The 5,776-nt window shown below is 40.2% G+C and overlaps 1 pseudogene; it reads right to left on the bottom strand.

The window, feature by feature from the left end:
• Positions 1-1,893: 1,893 nt before the first annotated feature.
• Positions 1,894-2,426, bottom strand: LOC101981478 (annotated as a pseudogene).
• Positions 2,427-5,776: the final 3,350 nt, after the last annotated feature.

Below are 5,776 nucleotides of genomic sequence, written 5' to 3' on the forward strand. Positions count from 1 at the left end.
GAAGAAGAAGAAGAAGAAGAAGAAGAAGAAGAAGAAGAAGAAGAAGAAGAAGAAGAAGAAGAAGAAGAAGAAGAAGAAACAAAACCCATCAAAACAACAAGAACAATAGTACGAGGAGAAGAGAAAAAAGGAAGAGAACAACAAAAGAAAAATGGAAAGGAAAGGAAAAAAAGAAAACATCATAGATCACAACATCAACTTGTCTGAAAAAACTGGCTAAAGGGCTTCAGTTTTTATCCAGTAGACAGAACTCATTTCTTTTACAGCAATTTGATGATATCTAATGATGTGTTCAAATAAAATAAATTAATGTCAAATAATGTCAGTTTCTCTGGGGAAAGATTCTGGTAGGATTCGAGAGAGTTTCATTAATCAGGGAGTAGTGTGGCCTCTGTGAGAGATTGCTTTTGAATTGAGACTTGTCTATTAAGGAGAGACCAGTCACACAAAGCAGCAAGGATGCGGTATTCTTGGTAGAAGATATTTCGGTTCCAATGATTGGGACAAAGGCAGTTCAGCCTGTTTACAGAGTCGACAGGGTAACTAGGGAGTAGTGGGCAGAGGCAGTGTAGCTGGAGGCGATGTCACAGACACTGGCAGAAGTTAGATCATTCAGGCTGTTAATAGCAATCACGATTATCGCAATGGAAAGTCGTCAGAGGAATTTAAATCGTACTGACTCTCATGCAGAATTAATTCGTGTGAAGAGATTTGGATGGGAGAGAAGCAGCTAGCAGGGAGGCTGTCGCTGTGGTTGAGAGAAGACCAGGTGACAAAGGACAGCTGTCAAGGCTAAGATAGTAGTGCCAGAGAGAAGCAGGTAGTCTCTGGGTGCAGTGACAAGGAAGGGAGTACATGGAAACATATTCTGATGACTGAACTCACACCAACTTTAATAGGAGTAGAGCCATAATGAATGGCTATGCTAAGAAATCTCCAATCATAGTCCACTTTGACCCTTCTGACCAGGTATCAGCAACCCAAAGCAAGGGACTGTCCCTTCCCTTATCAGCAAGCATTGCTGCGGCTCTTCTCTGCCTTTTGTCTTGGCGATGTACCTCATGAAGTCTCTTAGTGAGAGATCGTCATTCGAAATCCATTAGAATGACATACAACAGCTATCAGGGCTGTTCATTTTCCTGGACATCAGGGGATCTGTGTGTTCATAACACTGAAGGGCATTCACTCATGCAGAGTGGATGGGAAATTGATAGGGAGATGTGTCCCCAAGACGAGGAAACAGCTGGAGCAGAATGTAAGGTCAGGAAATAAAAGGACAGGAAGTCAGAGTACATTTAGAGAAAGCTGGAAAAACAATAGGTTGCACCGCTGTTATGAAGGGCACTGAACCTTTGTGTACTTTATTGAAGACAATAAAATAGTAGAGATGGAGTTTAAACGGGAAGAAATCATGAGCTCTCTCTTTTAGATCTGGAAGGGACCCAGCAATCACCTATCTACCTGCTGGGTACGGCACACATTTATCTCTTGTAGGAAAAGAGACCCAGCATCAATGTGTACTAAGTGTGGCTAAGCCTATAAATCTCATGTCTGCACTCACACAATGCAAGAGTCATTTGCTTGGGGTAGATCACCACATACTTCTGAGTGCTTAATGTGTGCATGGTTCTCTGGAAAAGCCAAAGATGCCTAAGGCTACTCACTAGCTATGAACCCATTCACGCCAGTGATCTCAGACTCACAAAGCCGGAAAAGAAATGCCAGATCAAATGGAAATCTCTGCCATGAAAGTTCTAGATTCTCTGTACCACCTGCCTATGAGTTTTCATACCACACCCCCAAATTTGGGGTCTCCTCAAAAAAAAAATCTTACCAACAATATAGTCAAGACACTTGGGTCTTTTTTATTTTTTAAGAGTTAAAGATGGAACTTTATTTAAAACCCTGATCTACCAAGATAATATTTCCCCTGATTCTGGGAGCGGGGACCTTCATAGGCTTCACAACCTTTTATTTAGGTGCTGTCTTTGTGGGGGACTCAACAACATCTATTATGGTCTTCTTGGATACCTGCTTAGACTTCTGCCTCCTTGGAAGCCCCAATAACCGGCTCTTGCCGAGTTTTCCTTACTCCTGGTTTCTGATTTCTCTTACCCATGATATCCAAAGAGATGGACCAAAGACGGCCCTTTGGAATTTGACTGCATGACAGGTACTTTTCTTTAAAATTTCTTTCAACTATTCTTGTTTTGTGTTTTCTTCTGTAAAAGACAGTCCAGCTTATCTGCCTTGGATTCCTGTTGGCAGGGAATGAGGACCTGTATTTTGCATTAACAGACTTTCTCTTAGGCCCTGGCATAGCTCTGCCCGTGTCTGGGGTAGATCTTGTACCTGCTGACACTGCACAGCTCGACCTTTGTGGTGGGGCCTGCCAGCTGCTGGAGGGAGAATGGCAAACAGACCATCGTAACCTTAGAGAAATGACAAGTCCAGAGAGGAAAAAAACCTTAGGAATTACAAAATCCAAAAGTCATATACCTTAGTTTTCTAAACAGTGAGTGATATTTTGATTAGTGTGATGGTTATCAGTTTCAGTACTTAAGAGATATGAATACCAATGATTGAAAAAAGAACTGATTTCCTTCACATAAAAACCTGAGGCACAAGCCAGGTGACACGTGCTGCTATTCCCAGCACTAAGGATGAAGGGACAAGAAGACCACAAGCTCAAGGCCAAGCTGGAGCACATAGTAGACCCAAGATCCAATTGAGTTAGCAAAGCCTTGTCTCACAAAAGAAGATGGGCTGGTCAGCAGTCCATGAGATTACCCAACACCCAAATTCTCGTCTTAATTCTTTACAACTCATTAGTGTTGGTCTTAACTACAATGCCTAACGTGGCTTGCTCTTTCCTTTCATACAGGCTGCTTATAGGAAAGGAGGAAGGGGGAAGAGGAAGTAAAAAGTTCTCTTCAGTTGTCCTGGACAGTAAATCATCACAGTGTCATAACCAGCAACAAAGAATCTGGAGAAAACATAAACTTGCTCAAGACTCTGAGTAAACTCAGAGAGGAGAGGATGGATCTCTAAGTATCTGTAACTCCTGATAATACTTGAGGACGTGGTGCATGGGTCTCAATGTTTACCATGTTATGCCAACAATTATACAACTATTTTCTAAAATCTGGCTCTTAATTTTCTGGATATACATTAATTACCTTGAGAGTATTAGTATTAGTAATTTAATTTCAGGTTGCAAGCCATGGTATCTGCAGATTTAAAGGACACCATGCAACTTTCTTAGGTAGCTGAATAAATTTAGATTTGTGAACCACTGCTTCAGGATCCCCTAAATGAATTTTGGGTATGGGTGGTAAGTTTTTTTTATTGCCCCTTTACGCACAGGAACTTTAGCTTGCATTGTGCTCCGTGCATGGTGATCTGAAGATATGCATCTCAATTTTCTTATTGTAGTTGAGACGATTGGTCTATCTTTCTGGCCTAAATTGAGGATTCCTTGAATGCAAGGCCTATTGTATTTTAAAAAACTAAGTCATTAATTTCATCTTGTTATAACATAAATGATAACATGCTACCAATTTGGGGGATTGACAAGCGCTATTTGGAAGTATTGTCTCCTCTGGGTTTTCTCAGTGACCATCATTTTACAAGTGAGGTTGTGAAGAAAGAATTGCCTTGCTCATGGAATCATTTTTTTCTTCTGCAAGCCTCTGTATCATTCCCCTTGTATTACTATGGTACAACGTTTTGTCTCTTATTTTAAGTCAAGATCAAAATAGAAATCACTCAAAATAGAGATGAAGCAACAAGTAGAACGTAGAGGAGGATTGACATTGCAGAAGCATAAGGTATAGAAGAGAAGGAGCCTTCGACACATTCAGAGGAGTGGGAAAAAACAGACACAAAGGGCCTCATACTGTCTGACTCCATTATATAAAATACCCAGGAAAGGCGAACCTACAGAGACAGAAATAGACTAGTGGTTGCCTAGGGATGAAGGGAGAAACAGAGATAAATTATAAACAGGCATGAGATGTCTTACAGCAAGGATAGGCCCTAAAACAGGATTATGCTGGGCTCTGTGCAATGAAGCAAATTCACTAATAAGCACCAAATTTGGAGGAATGTAAGTTACAACTCATTATGTTTGGGTTTTGAACACATGAAGTAGTAAAGTTAAAGGAACAGATATTATTCAAGGTTCCATCACTCACAGCATGGAATACATTGAGAAAGTAACACCTATTCCTGAGACACTAATAATTACCAGAGTTGCTAAGAGAAAGGGAAACAGTAGGACACACATGCACACTCTCACATAAACACACATGCATTTGCCTGTGCATATACTTCCAGTCTGAGTCTGAATCTCAGGGAACCAAGATATTTAGGATGCAAATCTCAATCTGAGAAAAAGAGAGGACCAATGTTTCTTCCCAACTCTGTGAAGAAAGTAGGAAGGGAGGAGGAGGGGAGCGAGGGAGAGATGGAGACCCAGAATTTTCCCCCTTTATCTGTATTTTTTATTCAATCCATTATCTAAACAAAGCCCATGACTATGAATTTGAGTTTGAATGTCCCTGCCAAAACTCAAGTTGAAATTTTATTCCCTTTGTAAAATATTGACAGGTAGTGTCAGGTGGGCCCTTTTATGAGGCGATTGGGTTATGAGAGCTTTACTCCTCATAAATACACTAGTACACTCATGGATCAATGGCTTAATGTCTTAATGGGTAGCTGAATGGATCTGTTTTCAAAGCCAGTTTGTCATCTCACCAGATAATGACCTACAATGTAGAGTCCCCAATAGCAAGGAAGTTTTCACCAGGTGAGCCTCTTAACCTTGAACTTCTCAGTTCTTCATAAATTGACAAGCCTGTGGTATTTGGACATAGTAATAGAAAACAGGCCAAGACACGCATCCGTATTAGGCAGATCAATCTGTTTCACCCAGTGCACTGATTCAAGGGCCAATCACATCTAGAAACCTCATCAAAGATACAGCAATAACATTTAAAGAAATAACTGGGAATCCAATGGCTCAGTAAAGCTGACGTATGAGCACAAACCTTGAATTTTCATCTCTGAAAGGGAATAAAAGAAATGTGAACCTCATATGTTGTCTACTTTCTTAGCACATTAAAGGAGCCAAAGCTTGCTGGAATACACCAGAATTGGGATTAGAAGTTTAAAAATCCCATGTAAATGCAAATTTTAGAATTGCAAAATTAATGACTCTGACTAGGGGTAATTAGTGAAAAATTATTCAGGCATTCATTTGACAAAATCTGTATTAAGGATCATAGATGGTGTGACATATTATGTGTGATCTACCTATTTACCGACATCACATCTACACATATATGTATGTATTTGTACATTTCATACCTTCTATATAAATGTCATATTTATTTTGCTCATGTTGGCATGTGTGTAGATGTATGCATGCATATTTCTTTTACATTTGATACATATTCCATTTGTATGTCCGTGATATCTTGCCTCCTGCCCTGAAGCAAGAGAAGAAATAAATGATGTTTCATGAAACCTTCTATTTCTTGGATTTTATTTTAAAAAATAAGGAAAGGCTGGGAGGTGGTGGCACAAGTCTTTAATCCCAGCACTTGAGAAGAAGAGACAGGCAGTTCTCTATGAGTATGAGGCCAGCCTGGTCTATAAGAGCTAGTTCCAAGACAGGTTCCAAAGCTACAGAGAAACGCTGTAAGGGAGGAGTAAATTTAGAACTGATCTGTCTTGCTGGGCAGCCCTTAAGATTCAGTGGACTGTCTTGAGT

This window comes from Microtus ochrogaster, linkage group LG5 (assembly GCF_000317375.1).
Source record: "Microtus ochrogaster isolate Prairie Vole_2 linkage group LG5, MicOch1.0, whole genome shotgun sequence".
NCBI lineage: Eukaryota > Metazoa > Chordata > Mammalia > Rodentia > Cricetidae > Microtus > Microtus ochrogaster.